Source organism: Marmota marmota, unplaced genomic scaffold (genome assembly GCF_001458135.2).
Source record: "Marmota marmota marmota unplaced genomic scaffold, marMar, whole genome shotgun sequence".
Taxonomy (NCBI): Eukaryota; Metazoa; Chordata; class Mammalia; order Rodentia; family Sciuridae; genus Marmota; species Marmota marmota.
Window position 1 is genome coordinate 420,551 of NW_026000171.1, and position 22,055 is coordinate 442,605.

A 22,055-nucleotide genomic window follows, 5' to 3' on the forward strand; every position below is an offset into this window, starting at 1 on the left:
CCTAAACAACAAGAAATATTTATCCCATGGTTAAAAATTTACACTAGCCCCCCCCCCAACCCCATCCTAAAGCCACAAATTGTACAACAGCCTAGCTACAGAAAAACAATTGCTGTGCCAACTGTACAAGGACCACCTATGTAGCTTATGGTATCGCCCTCTAGGACAAGAGGCTAATAAAAATACATTCCCCAACCAATAGACACTCCTTTGCCTTACACAGAAACTTTTGATGAAAATGGAAAACACATAGTTAATATAAATGACAAATGGGTTGAGGTGTAAAGCCTGCCCTTTAGTTAAAGATTACAAAGACATTGTAATTGGTGTGCTTTGACCAAGTATCAAGGAAGTTCTTTAAGAAAGCAGTTGAATAGGTCATATGAAAAAAGAAAATTTCCTTGGAAATTAAAAATAGAATAATGTAAAATTTACATAGATATATATTTTGGAGGCACTTCAGAGTAGTAGGCTTTTAAATAATAGACTTTCACAACTTTAAGAGTGCTTTACTGGGATTTTAGTTTACAAGTAAGAAAGCTTACCAATAATCATAAGTATGCTTTAAAGTTAAAGGTTAATGAAATAATTTTAGGTATGCTTTAAAGTTAGAAGTGAATAATAGGTTAGGAGTCATGTAGTCTAGTTGTGTCACCTAGCACCTATTGATTGAGGTAAAAACCTAAAAGCTTAATCATCATTAGCTAAGGTTACAGAAAAATATTTTGAACAATGTACTCAATATCTTAGGTAATCAATGTATGTCAGAAAAGATTGTAACTCTTGAAAATTATGTAAATCAAAAAAAGTTTCAGGCTTTGAAGCTGTCCATTAACTACCTGAAAAAACACCTGTAAAAAAGGTATAAAAATAAAGATCACTCCAGGGGCAGCAGACATGTCTTCTGGAGGCTGCTTGTAACTTGCAACCTATCCTCCCGACTCCTCTTCTTTCGCTGTCACTTCTCCTCCTTCAGGACTCCTGGAACCCCACTCCCCTCAACCCACCCCCTGGGGCTGGACCTCAGCAGGCACCCTCTGTTAAATCCACTCCCTGAAACTAACCATGGAAAATGAAAGATTTCACAGCATTACCTGTGACTTGCAACTTCCTGTTCTATTCCCTGATACTTGTTGTTTTTTCTCCCACAGGATTTGTGCATCTGATTGGAGGACATGGACCTTGCTCCGGGCGAGTGGAAGTGAATTCTGGAGGAGAGTGGATTCCAGTATCTGATGGGAATTTCACATTACCCACAGCCCAGGTCATCTGTGCAGAGCTGGGGGTGGCAAGGCTACATTTGTCCTGGGGAACCTGCCCTTCAGAGAGCCTGGTGAACAGGTCTGGGCTGAAGAGTTCCAGTGTACGGGACAGGAACCTGGGCTCTGGTTTTGCCCCAGAGTGCCCTGTCCTGGAGGCAGCTGCCTACACAGAGGGGCTGTGCAAGTTGTCTGCTCAGGTGAGACTCACAGCTGGACCTTAACCTCTCTACGCACTCTGTGGGGATAAGAAAAATATGTGATGTTGCTAAACCCTGTCTTCTACCAGGATATACAGATGTTCGGCTCATGAAAAATGGGAGCTCTCAGTGTGAGGGTCAAGTGGAGATGAAGACCTCTGGAGGCTGGAGAACACTCTGTGCCTCCAACTGGAATATGGCCAATGCCAATGTTGTTTGCCGCCAGCTGGGCTGTGGAGTCGCCATCTCCACCCCAAAGGGAGCATACTTTGTGGAAGGAGGAGATAAGATCTGGAGAGACCAATTCCACTGCTCAGGGTCTGAGTCCTTCCTGTGGAATTGCCCTGTGACTGCCCTGGGTGTTCCTGCCTGTGCCCATGGAAACACAGCCTCTGTGGTCTGTTCAGGTAAGTTGTCTGCTTAGGTGAGATTCACAGCAGGACCTTAACCTCCCTACACACTCTATGGGGGTAAGGAAAATGTGGGATGTTGATAAACCCTGTCTTCTATCAGGATATACAGATGTTTGGCTCGTGAAAAATGGTCAGGACTGATTTGTACTTGAGTAACATGTCTCTAAGAGCAGATAGTGTGAGTTCAGAAGTGAGACATTCTGTTGTAAAATATGATTCTTCTCAATGATCATTCATCTTTCAGGCCCTGTCAAGGGGTATTATGAGGAATAGTTTTAAGTAAGCATTATTATTAGTAGTATTAGTATTGTTATTGCAATTCATAGAGAACACTGTATAATAATGATTAATAGCTCTGTCAATTTTCTCACCCTGGGCCATCAGAGATAATCAGCTGCTCCCAGAAGTCACCTGCAGATGCTTCAGTCACTGTGCCTTCCTCCCTTCCAAAGAAGACCACTCTAAATGCTGCCAAAGATAATTTTTGTCAGGATTTGAGCTTTATGTAAAGTCATAGCATGTTCTCTATTTATGTCTACTTTGACTCAACATAATATTTAGAATTTATCCATGTTTTCATTTTTAGCCTAATCTCATTTATGTTTACAACTGTAGAGTTTTCTGTCAAATAACACAGGATCATGTATTGATCCATTCAAGTTATGTGGAGATTTGAGTAGTTTGCACTTTTTGAGTGCCCAAATAATGATCCTACAAATTACCATGTCAATATCTTTTGGTGCAAATATGGATATATTTGTATATGGTTTTTAATCCAGGACCCTCTCCTGTTATGGTGTTCTTTCTGCAGCCAAATTCTTGTTCTTAATGAATCATAGTGTATCAATATTTCCTGTACACTTAGTATTCTACTGCCCTTTTAAATAGAACTTTACTACCATAAGATCATAAAAAATATTCTCCAAAAGTATCATATAGAAGTTTAGTTACATTTCTTTTACATCTTTCTGTGGTTGATATTGTACATATGTTGTGTGGTGTGAAAAACCTTTCATATTGTTGTTTGGACATCTAAATGTCTCAGAATCATTACTGAAAAGCTTTTTCCCCACTGCTGTGTCACCTTTGAAATACACAGTGTGCAGATATTTCTGATCATGCTCTATGTTATGTTCTGTTCCATTCAGTCATTTTTTATGCTTGTAGCCATGCATGCCTCATTAATTATAACTTTATAGCATTTCTGACTAATATTTTAAAAGATTACTTTAGAGCAACTGCTCTAATTGTGTTATTTTTTCTGCCCAGTGCATTGGTCATACTTAGTCTTATGCATTTCACATAAATTTTACAAACAGCTTGATATGTTTAATTCAATAATAGCATAATGGTATTTATATTGAGTTTCAATTTGATGTAAACATCAATATAGAGCTAACTGACTTGCAAGGTATATCTCTAATTTCTCTCAGAGATTGTAGATAACTCTTACTAGGCATACTTTTGGTGCTTTAGGTTTATGATGCTATTATATGTGTTTTTTAATGAAATGTCCTAGAAATTAATTCTATTAATGTTTTAGTCAGCTTTTTTTTTTGTGTTGTGATAGAAAGACCTGACAAGACCAATTTTAGGAGAAAAAGTTTATTTTGAAGTCCAAGGTTTCAGAGGTCTCTCTCCATAGATATCCTACTCCATTTCATGGAGCTGGAGGTAAGGCAGAATATCATGGTGGAAGAGTGAAGCAGGGGAAAGAGGTCAGCAGATGGCCACCAAGAAGCAGAAATAGGGAGAACTCTTCTCAAAAAGGACAAAATATAAACCCCAAAGGCCCGCCCCCAGGGACCCATCTCATCCAGATACACCCTACCTGCCTATACTCAACACCTAGTTAATACTATTAGAGTATTAATGTGCCAATTAGATTAAGGGTCTCATAACCCAATCATTCCACTTTTAAACTTTCTTTCATTATCTCTCACATGAGCTTTTAGGGGACACTCTCTCTCTAAACCATAACTACTAAGTTTCATCTTAACATTTTTGTGGCTTTGTTTTTCTTTTTTCTCATTTATTTACTTATTTGATTAGTTGAGAATTCTGACTAAACTTCAAAGATAGTATATAATTCCCAGATAATCCTAATGAAGATTCCCCAATGCTATTATTTTTCTATAGTATCCCTTCATTCTGCCACATTTATCCCTGAATATATAAAATATTTCTGAGTGAATAGTAGGTGGATAAGATGATGTGTCCATTTACTCTTAAAATATTTTCAAGAATTTTTTTTACATAACCACAGTGCATTGCCAAATTCCATAAATTAACATGTTGGCTTCCATATATGATGGAGAACATGTTGTACTTGTCTTTCCGTATCTTGGTTATTTAACTTAACATAATGTCCTACAATTTCATCAATTTGATGCAAATGGCAGGATTTCCTTCTTCTTTATGGCTATATTGATACCACATTTTCTTTATGAATTTCTCTTGTAATGGACATCATATTCCATACTGTAGCTTCTGCTTTCATACTGTAGCTATTGTGAATAATGCCACAATAAATATGGGAACATAGGATTGCTATTTCATAGTAAATATAATTGTCCTAGGTGCTACTGCTTATAATAATCCATCCTTGCAAAAAATAGCAACACAAATAAAAAATATATTTGATTTTGTCCATCATTTCCAGATTCATAAATTTGGCAAAAGCTGTTGGAAGTTCCCTCTTGAAGTCTCTCATAAGGTTGCACTTAGATCTCATCTGGAGCTGAGGTCATTGAAGACTTGACCAAAATGGAAATCCATCTTGGATAGTTCATTCACATGGCCAGAGGCTTGAAGTTCAACTGGGGATGCTGACAGAGCCACCTGCAAATGCTTTCTCCCACATGATAGTTCTCTACTGATAGTCTCTACATGTTTCCCATGAAGCAAACATCCTACTAAGTCAAACATCCATTTGCATCAAATGGATGCAATTTCTGACCTAAATTTTACTAGGGTACACCCAGGGAAATGTGGCAAACATGAGGAGGAGGCTTGACTTTCTTAGCTAGGTTCCTAAGTCAAGCTGTGCTGGCTTCACCACATTCTATTGCTTATAGACAACTCACCACTGTCAGCCCAGATTGGAGGGAAGGAGGAATGAACTGCACAGGTCAATGGATAGAGTGTCACAGATTTTGTGGGTATTTTAAAAAATAGCATGTGTGTTAAATAATCCACTTTTTATATTTTCTATTTATTTATTTATTTTTTATTAGCTACACATGACAGTACATTGATCTTGACATATACATTTGAATCAAATAGGGTATAATTTCTCATTTTTCTGAGTGTATAGGTTGCAGAATCACATTGGTCATACCGTCATGTATATACATACAGCAAAACTAGTGTCTATTTTATTCTGCTGCCCTTCCTATCCTCCCTCCCTTCCCCTCCCCTCCCATCACTTCTCTCTACCCAATCTAATGTGATACACTTCTTTTTTTTCCCCCCCTCACATCATCATGCATGTATTCTGTATAACAATGAGGGTCTCCTTCCATGGGATAGGGAGGAAGAGCATGAGAAGAAGATTACCACTAAATAGCGAAGAGAGGTGGGAGGGAAAGGGAGGGAGAAGGGGAAGTGCTCGGAAGATGTATTTTCTAATTTATACTTTTACACTACCACTTATGGCCTTAATACCTAAAACTTGTAAAGTATATAGGAATGTGAGGTTCTCTCACTATGGCTCTTAGTATCCTATTATATTTCCTATGTTTTTGTTTTTCTGTTTTTCATTCTACATTTTCCCATGATCTTTTCTCACCCACATCCTGCACAGGTGATGGAAATGGGGTTTCCCTCAGTGGAATGGGCTGGCTGAGAAACAAAAACTAGGAAAAATAGAAGGATAAAAATACCACAGGACACAGAAAATATATTCAGAAAGCAGGGGCAGGATAGACTAGACAATCATATGGATCAAGCTTCTATACTAAAAAGAAAAATGGAGCCTGAACCTGCTTTATTTATATTGGGGGATATCAAGGGTCTTCCATAGAATGTTCTTCTCCATAAAAGGTTAAAAAGGTGGGCTATTCAATTCCCAGTGGGTTATACCCATCTCTGGAGTGACCCTGAGAGATCTTCCTGGCAATGCAAAGATAAAGGTCATGTGCCTTGAGAAATCTATTGCATGAGAGGGCCATGGATATTCCCAAGGTTAAACCTAAAATTTCCCTGGCTTCCTGCCTAGAGAAGATCCACATGTGTTTTTCATAGATTACTCCCTGCATTATTCCACTTACTATTTCTACTTTGTGCTAACCTGCAGTGTTGTTAGACTCATCCTCTGGCTTCTTATTTTTAGCCTCTGACTTTTTATTGGTTCTATTTCATTAGTTCTTTTTATAAATGACTCCCCAAAACCCAATATTTATTGGATTTTTATTATCATTTTTCTAACAAAATGCATATCATGTCATTAAATTTACAAAATTTAATCATGATTATTTCAATTACCTATAAGGAAACACTGATACCACTCTCTGAAAATCTTTCTTTTGTCTCCTTTCTGCACTTTGTTTTCTATGTAGACCTTTTTATATATGTGGGGGTTTCTTTGATGGACAAAAATTGTATTTGAAAAAAATCCATCCTACAAAACCTTCAGAAAAGATTTTACTTTCTTCAATGCACTTTATTTAGGGTAGGTCATATTATACAAAGAGACTGAAATGGTGAGAAACTGGGCACTCCTCCCTTGACAAAAATTCTTTTAATTCACAAGTTTTCTGGATGTTTAGGAGGATTCTCCTCTTTTGTCTGACCTAAATTTTACTAGGGTATACCCAGGGAAATGTGGCAAACATGCTGAGATTTTTCAGTCTTAACTACTACCTTTGAATGGTTAAATGCCTTCAAGGGAAAATAGTTGATTCTAGTTTTTATGTTTCTCTGAACTTGACTCCAAAAGTCTTCCTTCCCTGGGAGCTATGCAATGCTCTCAAACAGTAATGATATATTCACACTTTCCTAAAGTAATTCTTGGGTCATGGTTTAAAAACAGAAGAGTATGTCAGAAGTAGAAGCAGAAATCTGGAATAGACAATCAGCTCTGAAGATAGAAAATTATTGATCATATCCTACACCTTTCCGATGCCATCACCAGATTATTATGTACTTTATTTTTTAATTTTTTCTGTGAAATATTTTCTCAACTTTTTTAGTTTTATTGATTTTATTTTTTTTAAATACATGATAGCAGAATGCATTACAATTCTTATTATACATATACAGTACAATTTTTCATATCTTTGTATATAGAGTATGTTCACTCCAATTCATGCCTTTATACATGTACTTCATTTTTTTGTATTACAATTCTTAATACACATATATACCACAATTTTTCATATCTGTTTATATAGAAAGTATGTTGACACCCAATTTGAGTCTTCATACATGTACTTTGGATAATGATGTCTATCACATTCCACACCCTTGGGAATCCCCTGGCCCCTCCTTTTCCCTCCCTATTTAGAATTCATCTAATCCTCCCATGCTTCCCCTACCCCACTATGAGTCAGCCTCCTTATATCAGAGAAAATATTCAGCATTTGTTTTTTGGGGATTGGCTAATTTCACTTAGCATTATCTTCTTCAAAGCCATCCATTTACCTGCAAATGCCATGATTTTATTCTCTTAATGCTGAGTAAAATTTCATTGTGTATATATGCCACATTTTTTTTTTTTTTAGCCATTCATCCACTGCAGAGCATCTAGGTTGGCTCCAAAGTTTAGCTATTGTGAATTGTACTGCTATAAACAACACCATTTGACTCAGCTATCCCTCTCCTTGGACTATAACCAAAGGACTTATTATGTACTTTAATTCAGTTTCCTGCTCTCTAATCTCTTCTGTAGGAAACCAGACCCAGCTGCTGACCCAGTGTAAGAACTCCTGGTCAGACCCAGCAGACTCTGCAGCCTCAGAGGACCACACTGCCAACTGCTCAGGTGAGCAAGGCCCCCAAAACCAGAGCCTCCCCATTCCCTGTGTAAATGCCCACTGACATGACCCTGTCTCTCCTCAGACAGCAGACAGCTCCGCCTGGTGGATGGGGGCAGTCACTGTGCAGGGAGAGTGGAGATCCTGCAGCAGGGCTCCTGGGGCTCTATCTGTGATGACAGCTGGGACCTGAATAATGCAGATGTGGTGTGCAGACAGCTGGGCTGTGGAGTAGCCCTGAAGGCCACCGTCTCTGCTCACTTTGGAGAGGGATCAGGGCCTATCTGGCTGGATGAGCTGAACTGCACAGGAGAGGAGGCCCATGTGTGGCAGTGCCCTTCCCAGGGCTGGGGGCAGCACAACTGCAGTCACAAGGAGGATGCTGGGGTCATCTGCTCAGGTTTGTGGTGCACACTGTGCACAGGTGGGGGAGGGCAGGAAAAGGTCTGCAGGATGGTGTTTGAGTCCTAGGGCAGGGGTTTAGCAGTTGCTGACAGGGAAAAGAGGGAGGCTCACAGTTCCTGTCCCTGCAGCAAAAGAGAAGATGAGGTATTTCTATTTTCTGCTGCAGCAGCTGAGCTTCTGCTCCTTCCATCTCATCACTGTCCCCTGACACAGTCATTCTCTATAGTGTCCATTTAAAGCAGTCATCACTGTTCTTTGACACGTGGGTGAATCATCCTGACCCACTGAATTCATTTTCTATTTCTGCTGTAACAAGTCACCATAGACTGAATGACTCAAATCAACACAAATTTGTCATCTTACAGTGTGTAGGTGAGAACCTGACCTGGGTCTCTCTGGGATATAAACGAGGTTTCAGTAGGCTGAAACAGCTAAAACTCAGAAAGACTCAGTTTCTTGCCTTTTTCACCTTCTAGAAGTTGCCTGAATTCCTTGTTTGACCCCTTCCTTCTTCAAAACCAAGACTTCTCAACCCTCTCAAAATTCTATATTCACATCTCCCTCTGATGAGGGCCAGAAAGGCTTATCTGTTTTTGTGGATACAGTGTAAAGATGTCACTAGATTGGGCACATCTTATTTAGGATTCTCCAGGATAATCTCACAGTGAAAACATTTTTTTTTTTGGTACTGGGATTAAACCCAAAGGACTCAAAAACTGAGCCACAGCCACAGCCCTTTTATTTATTTTTTACTTTGAGACAGGGTCACATTAAGTTGCATAGAGCCTCACTGAGTTGCTGAGGCTAGCTTTGAACATGGGATGCTTCTGCTTCAGTTTCCAAGCAACAGGCATCTCCCACTGTGCCTAGAGAAAGGATCCTTTTCTTCATCTTGTCTGAAAAGCCCTTTTGCAATGTGAGGTAAAATATCCACTGGCTCTCAGGATCAGGAAGTGGACATATTTGGAGCTCCACTATTCTGCCACCCTAAAGTGGCAATCCCTTCCTCCACTGAAAAGTCTTAACTGGGCCTCTCCAGAAATCTTCACCCAGACTGATTTTAGAACTGTCAGCAAAAGAGTCTCGCAAAAGAGTTCAATGTAGATAAACTTCCTATTTTCGTGTCGCCCTGTTTACTTGGCTACTGGCTGAGAAGATACCAGCACTCTAGGTGCTGGACACCCCCTTACTAGTGTTTCACAAACATATCCAGTATAGTTCTTTGAAGAAGTGTGCAAACAAGGCCTCTGGCCTTGAGCTGGGGCTTCACAGAGATGTCTATATTTTTAAGATAAGTTACAATTGGGCTCCATGGTAACAGCTGGCAGGAGGAGAAAAGAAAGGGGAGAAGAAGATATCCTCTTCTCAGGTATTGTCCTTGAAGGTTATCTTGCCCAAAACAGTGAAAGAAAAAGCTGCTTTTATGTGAACTTCTGCAGACTGTGAACTTCTGGGCTCCTCCCCTTACATGCTGGGTATAAAATTCTGAAACTCCCTGAATTCGGGAGCAAAAGCTGTGCCCTCTGAACCCTGGCTGCAGCCAAATAAACTGTTTCCTGCTATCTTTGGTGCCTTGCCTCATTTGTCCCTACAACAAACACTCTGTTAATGCTTCTTTTCTAGGATCTGTCATATGATTAATCAGATAGTAGATGAATATAGATAGATGGCAGATAGTAGATAAAGATAGTAGATACTTTCTGCAGAATAAACACCCACATCAGTGTTCCTGCCTATGCATTTGCTAATATTACATTGTTGTAGAAACAGAAATAGAGATACAAGTTAGCAAAAATAATTAAAGTGGAAAAAAAAATTCAGTCTTCCACCTAGTGGGCACTTGTTCATCAGAATCAGCAATGAGTACTCACTACATAGGAATGAAGAAAAAATAGCAGTTACAGTTTAATGCTCACCCGTGCCCTGTTTTCCTCCTCTTGCTTTTAGAGTTCCTGGACCTCAGGCTGGTGAGCGAGGACCAGGAGTGTGCTGGGTGGCTGGAGGTTTTCTACAACAACACCTGGGGCAGCATCTGCAACAGCCCTATGGAACCCATGACTTTGTCCATGATCTGCAGACAGCTTGGCTGTGGGGACACTGGGACCCTAGATTTCTTGGTTCCTCCCAGGGAAGGTTCTAGACCCCGCTGGGTGGATAAAATCCACTGTCAGGAAACTGATACCTCTCTCTGGCAGTGTCCTTCTGACCCCTGGAAACACCAATCTTGCTCTGCAAAGGAGGAAGCTCATATCACATGTACAGGTGACCTACTGTCTATTTCTGTGTGTTTGCCATATGCCTGTAGGTTGTTGTTAAGAAAGTTTCACATATTTAAACATACTGGATGAGTTGAAATAAGTCTACAAAATGAAAACTAGATGGAGATTACTTGATCCAACCTGTTGTACTTCTGTTTCAAAGGCAGACATAAGGAAACCATTGATAATAGCAATTTATGTGAAAAGAACCAGAGACTGAACTGAGAATATGGGAGCATGAAGTTATACTCTGATGAACATTCTTAGCAATTAGCTCATGCAGTATTAAGTTATATCAATTAAACTGTATTTCCTTAGTGATAGGATGAATGATTGGATCTCAATTGTGCACATTGCTTGCTATGTGGTATCACTTTGTTCCTACACTCCCACCCCACCACAGGCTTAATTGCCACTATTATCTGATGATAGGTAACACAGTAAGCATTTATCTCAGATGAAGAAACAGAGGTTAGGAGTAACATTTCATCTCTCTCACACTTTCAAGTGAATGGGGGAGCAATTTGGAGAATCAAATATATTGAGCTGTTTACTCTGAAATCCATCTACACCATACAGACAACCTCTCAGGTCACTTTGTTGATGGAAAGAAATCAAGTGATTTGTAGGTAGAAACTTAATTCCAGGCAGGAAGACAGACACAGAAAGAAAACACCACCACTGTCTTCGTGGATTTTCCACTCCCAACTGACAACACAACCATGCATAAATTTGAGTGTCATGAAGGTGCTATGGAAATGTGTGAATTCGGGAAAAGAGAAATCATGTTTAGTTTGATAACTGAAGGAGGAGTAGAGGTCTAATGAAAGAAGGAAGTAAACTATTCATCAATGTAAATACTGTGGTGAGAGGAGTATAGTGAAGTGACCTTGAGATATTGATAAAATCTCATCATGAGCAGAGCAAGAAGAGGGTTGGGGGAGAGATGCATGATTACCTGGATGGGTAAGAAGAGCTAGAAGTCTCTCCAAGGCATGGCCCCAATAACAATTCTGCTGAAAAGCTGTTTGTTAATCTTTTCAACATTATGGGGAATGTCTATGAGATGGGGGGGGGCTTCTCTTGTTTTCTTCTTGGATTTATCTCCTCATAGTCACAGTGGTCTTTGTTGATACTACTTCCTCACCTTTATCCATATCCTACTGGAAATTAATATGGCACTTCATCCCTCTCCCAGAAAACATTCCATGGGGTCTTTTGGAAATTGGAGGCTATTATCTTCTAATTTCTTTTTAAAATTATTATTTATATATGATAGCAGAATGTATTACAATTCTTATTACATATATAGAGCACAATTTTTTCATATCTCTGGTGATATACAAACTATATTCACACCAATTTGTGTCTTCATACATATCCTTTGGATAATAATGATCATAACATTTCACCATCATTTATAACTCCATGCCCCCTCCCTTTCCTCCCACTTCCGTGTTTGTCTATTTGTCTAGAGTTTGTCTATTTCTCCCATGCTCCCTTTCCCTATCCCACTATGAATCAGCCTCATTATATCAATTAAAACATTAGGCATTTGGGATTGGCTAACTTCACTTAGCATTATTTTCTCTAACTCCATCCATTTACCTGCAAATGCCATGATTTTATTCTCTTTTATTGCTGAGTAATATTCCATTGTGTATATATGCATATTTTTTTATTCATTCATCTATTGAAGGCCATCTAGGTTGCTTCCACTGCTTAGCTATTGTGAATTGTGCTGCAATAAACAATGATGTGGCTGTGTCCCTCTATGCTATTTTTAAGTCCTTTGGGTATAGATCAAGGAGAGGGATAGCTGGGTCAAATGGTGGTTCCATTCCCAATTTTCCAAGAAATCTCCTTACTGCTTTCCATATTGGCTGTAACAATTTTCAATCCCACCAGCGGTGTATGAATGTACCCTTTTCCCCACATCTTGCCAATACTTATTGTTGTTTGTATTCATAATAGCTGTCATTCTGATTGGAGGGAGATGAAATCTTAGAGTGGTTTTGATTTGCATTTCTCTAATTGCTAGCAATGATAAACATTTTTTCATTATTTGCTGATTGATTGTGTATCATCTTCTGAGAATTGTCTGTTCATGTCCTTGGCCCATTTATTGATGGGGTTGTTTGTATTTTTTGGTGCTTAGCTTTTTGAGTTCTTTATATACTCTAGAGATTAGTGCTCTGATGTGTGAGGGGTAAAGATTTGCTCCCAAGATATAGGCTGTCTGCTCACCTTACAGATTGTTTCTTTTGCTGAGAAGAAACTTTTTTAGTTTGAGTCCATCCCATTTATTGATTCTTGATTTTAATTCTTGCGTTATAGGAGTCTTCTTAAAAAAGTTGGGGTCCCAATTTCATATGATGGAGATTAGGGCCTACTTTTTCTTCTATTAGATGCAGGTTCTCTGGTTGTATTTCTAAGTTCTTGATCCATTTTGAGTTGAGTTTTGTGCATGGTGACAGGTATGAGTTTAATTTGTTGCATATGGGTTTCCAGTTTTCCCAGCACCATTTGTTGAATAGGCTATCTTTTATCCAATGCATCTTCTTGGCAACTTTGTCTAATATACGATAATTGTAGTTTTGTGGGTTAGTCTCTGTGTCCTCTATTCTGTACCATTGGTCTACCAGTCTGTTTTGGTGCCAATATTATGCTGTTTTTGTTACTGTTGCTCTGTAGTATAGTTTAAGGTCTAGTATAGTGATGTCACCTGCTTCACTCTTCCTGCTAAGGATTGCTTTATCTCTTCTGAGTCTCTTATTTTTCCACATGAATTTCACGATTGCTTTTTCTATTTCTATGAGGAATGCCATTGGAATTTTGATTGGAATTGCATTAAATCTGTATAGTGCTTTTGGAAGTCTGGTGATTTTGACAATATTAATTCTGTCTATACAAGAGCAAGGTAGATCTTTCCATCTTCTAAGGTCTTCTTTGATTTCTGTTTTTAGGATTCTGTAATTTTCATTATATAGATATTTCACCTCTTTTATTAAGCTAAGTTCCAAGTATTTTATTTTATTTTTTGGGGGGGCTATTGAAAATGGGGTGGTTTTCCCATTTCCCATTCTGAGGATTTGTCACTGATATACAGAAATGCCTTAGATCTATGGGTGTTGATTTTATATCCTGATACTTTGCTGAATTTATTTACTAGTTATAGAAGTTTTCTGGTAGAACTTTTAGGGTCTTTCAGGTATAGAATCCTATCATCAACAAATAGTGCCAATTTAAGTTCTTCTTTTCCTATATGTATGCCTTTAATTTCTTTCATCCGTCTAAGTGCTCTGGCCAGCGTTTCAAGAACTATGTTAAATAGCAGTGCTGAAAGAGGGAATCCCTGTCTTATTCCAGTTTTCAGAGGGAATGCCTTCAATTTTTTTTTTCTCTATTTAGAATGATATTGGTCTGGGGCTTAGCATAGATAGCCTTTATGATGTTTAGATATGTTCCTATGATCCCTAGTTTTTCTAGAGTTTTGAACATAAAGAGGTGCTGTATTTTGTCAAATTCTTTTTCTGCATCTATTGAGATGATTATATGATTCTTATCTTTAAATGTATTAATGTGATGAATTACATTTTTTTAATTTCCATATGTTGAACCAACCTTGCATCCCTGGGATGAATCCTACTTGATTGTGGTGCATGATCTTTCTGATATGTTTTTATATTTGATTTGCCAGAATTTTATTGAGAATTTTTGTATCTATGTTCATTAGGGATATAGATTTCTTTTTTTGATGTATCTTTGCCTGGGTTTGGAATCAGAGTGGTATTGGCCTCATAAAATGAGTTTGGAAGTGTTTCCTCTTTTTCTATTTCCTGAAATAAGTTGGAGAGTATTGGTACTAGTTCTTCTTTAAAAGTCTTGTAGTTTTCATCTGTGCATCCATCCAGTCTTGGGCTTTTCTTGGTTGGTAGACTTTTGATGGTGTCTGATATTTCATCACTTAAATTCATCTGTTTAAATTATGTATATTATCCTGAAATTTGGGCAAAATATATGACTCTAAGAAATTTGTTGACGCCTTCAATATTTTCTATTTTATTGGAGTACAGGTTTTCAAAATAATTTCTAATTATCTTCTGTATTTCTGTATTGTCTGTTGTAATATTTCCTTTTTCATCACGTTATGTTAGCGATTTGAGTTTTCTCTCTCCTTCACTACATCAGCATGGCTAAGGGTCTGTAAATTTTAATTATTTTTTTCAAAGAACCAACTTTTTGTTCTGTCAATTTTTTCAGTTGTTTGTTTTGTTTCAATTTTATTGATTTCAGATCTGATTTTAATTATTTCCTGTCTTTTACTGCTTTTGGCGCTGATTTGTTCTTCTTTTTCTAGGGCTTTGAGATGTAGTGTTAAGTCATTTATTTGTTGACTTTTTCTTCTTTTAAGGAATCAACTCCATGCAATGAACTTTCCTCTTAGAACTGCTTTCATAGTGTCCCAGAGATTTTGATATGCTATATCTGTGTTCTCATTCACCTCTAAAAACATTTTAATCTCCTCCTTTATGTCTTCTCTAACACATTGTTCCTTCATTAGCATATTATTTGGTCTCCAGGTGTTGGAGTGGATTTTATTTCTTATTTTATCACTGATTTCTAATTTTATTCCATTATGATCTGATAGAAGGCAGGGTAGTATTTCTACTTTTTTATATTTGCTAAGAGTTCCTTTGTTACATAGCATACGGTCTATTTTAGAGAAGGATCCATGTGCTGCTGAGAAGAAAGTGTATTCTCTCATTACAGGTTGGAATATTCTATATATGTCAGTTAAGCCCAAGTTATTATTGTATTATTGAGTTCTATAATTTATTTGTTCAGCTTTTGTTTGGAAGATCTATTTAGTGATGAAAGATGTGTGTTAACATAACCCAAATTTATTGCATTGTTATTTGTTTGACTCTTGAACTTGAGAAGAGTTTGTTTGATAAATGTAGGTGATCCATTATTTGGGGCATATATTTTTATATTTGTTAAGTCTTGTTGGTGTATCATTTCCTTGAGAGTATATAGTGTCCTTCTTTATCCTTTTAAATTGACTTTACTTTGAAGTCTATTTGATATGAGGATGGAAACCCCTGCTTACTTTCGCAGTCCATGTGAGTGGTATAATTTTTTGCAACCATTTACCTTTAGTCTGTGGATCTCTTTTTCTATGAGCTGAATCTCTTGGAGGCAGCATATTGTTGAATCTTTTTTTTTTTTTTTTGATCCAATTTGCTAGTCTGTGTCTTTTGATTGGTGAGTTTAGGCCATTAATCTTCAAGGTTATTATTGAGATATGGTTTGTATTCCCAGCCATTTTTGTTTATTTTTAATATTTAATGTGACATGGTTTCTCCTCTGATTAGATTGTCCTTTAGTGTAATTCCTCCCTTTGCTGATTTTCATCTTTGTTTTCATTTCCTCTTCTTGGAATATTTTGCTGAGGATTTTCTCTAGTGCAGGCTTTCTAGTTATAAATTATTTTAACTTTTGTTTATCATTGAAGGTTTTTACTTCATCATCAAATCTAAAGCTTAGTTTTGCTGGATATAAAATTCTTGGTTGGCATCCATTTTCTTTCAGAGCTTGGTATATGTTATTCCACAATCTCTTGGCTTCAAGGGTCTGGGTTGAAAAATCTGTTGCAATACGAATTAGTCTCCCCCTATATGTGGTCTGATTTCTCTATCTTGTGGCTTTTAAGATTCTATCCTTATTCTGTATGGTAGGCATTTTCATTATAATTTGCCTTGGTGTAGATTTGTTGTAATTTTGTATATTTGCTGTTCTGAGCACCTCTTTATTTTGTTTACCAATTTGTTCTTCATGCTTGGGAAATTTTTTTATATTATCTCATTGAAGAGATTGTGCATTCTTTTGATTTGAAATCTGTGCCTTCCTCTATCCCAATATCTCTTAGATTTGGTCTTTTGATGCTGTCCCATTATTCTTGGATGCTCTGCTCAAGGTTTCTAACTTTCTTCATTGTGTGATCAACTTTATTTTGCAGATTGTATACTTAGTCTTTATTATCTTACGTTCTTTCTTCCAAGTGATCTAGTCTGTTGGTTATACTTTCTATTGAGTTTTTTATTTGATTTATTGTATTCTTCATTTAAAGGATTTCTGACTGTTTTTTTTAGAGTCTCTCTCTCTCTCTCTCTCTCTCTCTCTCTCTCTCTCAGTAATCTTTTGCTACCTGTATTTGCTCTCTTATCATTGTTGTAATTATCATTTTTGACTGTATTTGCTCATTTATGTCATTCTTTAATTCACAGATCATTTTACTTATGAATCTTCTGAACTCCTTCTCTGACATTTCATCAACTTCTCTGTCCATGGATTATTATAATGTTCTGGTTTGTTTGGGGCATTTTCTCCCTTGTTTTTTTATGTTGTCTATGTGTCTTCCTTTCTTACAGTGTGGATATGAGATATTACTGTTTCTTTCGTATATTCTTGTAGCACCCATGCAGATTGTCTTATCTCACCTTGATATTGGACATCTATACCCTGATGGCATCCCTCAGTGAATGCTACTGCATCCTGGATCTAGGTCCTGTGTAAGTTGGAGTGGGTGGATATGGTCCGCTGGACTTGACCTTCCTCAGTACTCTTTTGGTTGGAAGGGGCTTTCCTACACAAGAGACTAGGCTCTGGCAGGTGTCTGCCCTGCTGGGGGAAGGGTGGACTGAGCCTTCTGTGAGCCTGGGACCCACATAGGCCAGTGTGGATGGATCTGGGCCACAAGTCTTGACCTCCCGTGGTAGTCTGCTGGTCTGAAAGGTAATTTCTTAAGACCTATAATGTCCCTTTAATTTCTTGTTCTGATAAAACCATGGCTGTCCTCTGAAAACAATAATGCCCTCATAATTTGGACGCTCTATTCTTTCAACATGCTTTTTTATAAGGTCAAATCTTAAAATAAGATTGTGTTCTGTTATTAGAATATTTCTGGTGTGCCTTGAAATTTTCAACAATTTTTTTTCTTTTCCTTCATGTCCAGTTACTTGAAAATTTGCCCTATGAGGTGACACCATTTACCACTTCTGTTGTTGTCACTCTCCAGTTTAACCACTCCCCTTGTTCAGGATGGCTATAATATCAGGCTCACCAGGCTCCTCTGTCTCCTGTTCCTGGTGCTCCAGTAGCCTTGAACACAACTGAGATAACATCCTGGACTCTCTATTCCCGACTTTCTCCCTTTGAGGCACTCTACTCCCTCCCACCCCATCTCTGTGTATGGTCACACTATTGATCACTAACTGTCCAGCTTGAGACCTTGATTGCATTGTTCCTTCTCTGACTGTTGCCCCTTCTCCTTATATTGTACTAGTCTTAATACTCCCATTCCAGATATTTCATCCTCATGCAGATTCCAAATGTTTTCCCTTATCAGGTTTTCATTTTTCCACTCTCCTCATGATTGCAGATGTTCTTCTTACCCTGATCAGACAACATGACGCTGCATTATAATCCTCCCCCTTCAAGTACACTCAATTCCCTTCTCTCTTCTTTAACTGTCAATGGCAAGAGTGGTTGTTCAAATATCTAGCTCTTCCCTGCCTGCACTACTTGAGGCAAGGACTGCTAAATCATGGACAAGTACTGTATTTTGTTATGGTATGAAATTATCCTGATAGTCTCTTTGAGTTTGTGATCAACCTCTGACAAACCATCCACAATGGCCCTCTATTCTAGTGTGCTTCTCTCACATGTGTTCTTGCCCTCTCTGTAACATGTTATTTTACAAATTCTCAGATCTCCTTCATGCTGATATTTTAACCCCACCATACACTTAAATGATGACATCACCTCAAATATCCCTGGAAAATAGAAACCTTCAGATGTCTTCTTTGTTTTTTCCTCAAAGTCACTCTACCTTATTGGTTGTTCTTATTCTGTCTTATAGGTTTGCTATCTCTCTGTTCCCCTTATAAATTTTAGACACATTCTTGGTTGAACCTCAGACTATCTACTCTTAGAATATACTCCCCAGATGTATATTCTAAATATGTTGAATGGAATTTTCTGTAGATATATGATAAGTACAGTTGATTTTTAATTTTAGTGTAACTATGATGTGTGCTTGTTGATATTTTCTGTGCATGCCAAATCTATTAGTGAGATGCGATATTAAGATACCACTAGGATTGTACTGAAGTTTGTTTTTCCATTATGTCCCATGGGTGGTTTTTTTTTTAAATAAAATTCTGTGTTCCTTTCTTTGGTGCATATATATTTATAATTATTATATCTTATCTTCTTGATGGTTTTTTCTATTTACTAATATGCAGTGACCTTCTATGTCTCTTCTGACTGATTTTTGGAGTGTGTTTTTCATCTATGAATACAGTTACTTCTGTTTGCTCTCAGGTTTCATTTGCTTGCAATTTTACTTTTAATAATTTTCTTCTCAGTCTACATATGCCTTTGCCTATGTGGTGAGTTTCTTGCAGGTACCAACTTGTTGGTTCTTGATTTTTAATGCAGGTATCCAGGCTGCATCTTTTAATTTGAAAATCAGACCACTGATTCTCAGAGTTATATTTGAAAGGTTTTTAGAAATGCCTGTGATTTTTTTTTTCTGGAAGGTTTGAATAATCTGTGGTCATGTTTTTCTCCCTTATTTGTCTTGGAGCTGGATTGATTTACTGAATTGATAATGTTTGATTCTTTCCTTTTTCTCACTTTTTTATCTGCTCTTCTAGTGAGATTTATTCTTTCTTATGATCTCATGGCTAGGTTGTCTTGCTTCCTATTCTGTGTGTAGGATTGCTTCATTATCTTCCACTTTGCAGGATCAGTGGTTCAAAATTCCTTTCTCTGATGCTTATCTTCAAAAGACTTATTTTCCTTTGATTCTGAAGGATAACTTTTCTGAACATAGTCATGTTGGTGGCAGATATTTTCTCTCAAGATCTCAAGTACATCATCCATGCTACCCTGGCTGCTAGTATTTCTGCTTATAAATCTGTTATGTGAGGGTCTTCTTAGTAAGTACCCTTCTCTTAATCATGTGCCTTGGGGTGTAGCTGTCCTGAAGAGTTAGATTAATTCCAAGTGAATATTCTAGGTTGCTTATCTGTGGCTTCTTTGGCTGGTAATAATGGGTTTTGAAACTCCAAGTATTCTGTCAGAATACGATATTTTTCTCTATATTTCTCATACAAATAGAGGTCCTTCTGGTAGTTCAGATATGTTGTTATAGACAGCACAGTGTGTAGGGCATTTTTTCTGTAATTATTTTTCCAGTATTACTTTTAGTGTTTGGTGTGAGGGGATATGGCAGCAACCTGTACTGAGGTCTTTTCTTTCCCCACAACATTTGAATTATTTCCCCCATGATTTCTTAAGCTGGAGATTGTCCAGAAGCAGGAGTTATGTCTACTTGTGGAGCCTCATCAGCTGTGGATTTCTCTCTTCCCTATCCATTAAGTTGAAATTACAACCAATACTTCGGCAGTACTAGGTCATGGCTTCAGTAAGGTAAAACTTCTCTAGACTGGCTGGAGTTATATCTCAGTGGCAAAGCACACACCCAATATGTTTGAGGTTCTCTGCTTGATCACCAACATAACTCAGCAAAAAGAAAACAACAGCAGAGCCCACAATATAACAATAAACTGGCTGAGCATGGTGGAACATGCCAATAATCCCAGCCACTCAGGAGGTTGAGGCAGGAGGATTGTGAGTTCAAATCCATCCTTTGCAACTTAGCAAGACTCTAAGCAACTCTGTGAGACCTGTCTCAAAATTCGGAAAAGAACCCAGTGCATGTCTGTAATCTCAGTGGCTTGAGGGGCTGAGACAGGAGGATTGCAAATTCAAATCCAGTTTAAGCAATTTAATGAGTCACTAAGCAACTCAGTGAGACTCTGTCTCTAAATACAATACAAAATAGGGCTGAGGATGTGGCTTAGTGGTCCAGTGCCTCTGAGTTCAATCCCCAGTACCCTTCCCCACAAAAAAATTTGAAAAAAGGGTTGGGAATGTGTCTCAGTAGTTAAGTTCCCCTGAGTTCAATCTCTGTTGCCAAGTAAAATAAATTTAAAAACCAGCTATATAAATACAGTAATAATCAATTACATTCAACAACAACTAAAGGAGCAGTAACAATAGATAATGTGAAGAAGAAATATAGAATGAAAAAGAAAGTCAAAAATAGTAAAAGAGAAACTAATTCAAAAAATATTGAAGTTGGAAAATAAAAGGGAAGGAAGAAGGGGAATTAAAAGGGAGGAAGAAAAATATTTGTAGCAAAAAAGGGAAAATATTAACCAGGCAGGCGGCATTTACCTGTGATCCTATGGGCTCTGAAGGCTGAGACAGGATTACAAGTACAGTACTAGCTTGAGCAACTTAGAAAGAAGGTATCTCATAAATAAATAAGTAAATAAATTTTAAAAGACTGGGAATGTAGCTCAGTGGTAAAGTGCTTCTGGGTTCAATCACCAGTACAGTAAAGAGAAGGGGGGTGTGAGAAATAAGAAGAGAGAAAAATTCCATTTGAAGAATTAAAAAAAAACCCACAAATTAATTAAGTAGTAGTAAGGAAACATAATAAAGCATAAATAAAAATATTTGTCAAAAATCTTCCCAGCAAATATATTTGCATTGAAGACACCTTTTCCAAGTCATCTAACATTTGAATCCACCAGGAATGTGGGAGTCAGTAAACTGCAAAAGAAATCAGTTTCAGTTCCTTTTGCTTCCCAGCAAACATGCTGGGATCAGAGGCAATAAATTGACTATACCATGCTATTCATTTCTTGTCAAGGAGGTTAAAGGTGTGTTTACAAAACAGGCATACTATCCCCGCAGGGGTTTTGTCTGGAAACCTGAAGGCATGTCAAATGTCAAGTCAGCTCTCCTTTCAGTGGTTTGCAGACCCAACAGGTAGGCACACATTTGCCCCAGAGGCCTCTAGAAGGTGCCCATTGGGGTATACCTTGGGTCCTAGCCATGGTAAATCCATGAAAAGCATGTGGGAAATAGTGTAATCCCAGGATAGGTGACATGGGAATGTTATGAATTGCCAGATACTGTCTCTAAGCTCTCAGACCTGGTCCTTACGTGCAACCACATTGCCTGGTATTGCTCTTCTTCACAGAGGAAGGGACCACTTACCAATGAGACCTCCATCCTTCCCCTACAATTTGATGCTCTCAGCATGTTTGTGACAAGCACTCTTCCTACCTGAGACTGTAGAACACTTATACCCAATCACTCTGGCAGGGTGGCCCAGGGGCCTAAAATTGTGATTACCACATATTGTCTAAACCCCAGACTCATTTATTTCCTAACAATGGCCCCTTCTTAAGACAGCTCTTGGTTATATCACTCTGAGAACTTGCTAAGCAATGTGATGGATTTTTTTCCTAAAACTTGCTTGCTGTATAAGAGTATCCCCTCTCGGAACAATGCCCCAAATTTGATCTAAATCTTGTGAGAACCATGTGTTTCTTCCACAGCTAAGACTGCTGCTCTGCTGACACCATCTGGCTTGTCTGCCCTCTCCAGCTTACCGTAT

The 22,055-nt window shown here is 37.9% G+C and overlaps 2 pseudogenes; both read left to right on the plus strand.

The window, feature by feature from the left end:
* LOC107154860 overlaps window positions 1–17,055 on the plus strand; it is a 30,514-nt pseudogene extending 13,459 nt beyond the window's left edge.
* A 926-nt stretch (window positions 17,056–17,981) lies between these two features.
* LOC107154861 overlaps window positions 17,982–22,055 on the plus strand; it is a 52,144-nt pseudogene continuing 48,070 nt past the window's right edge.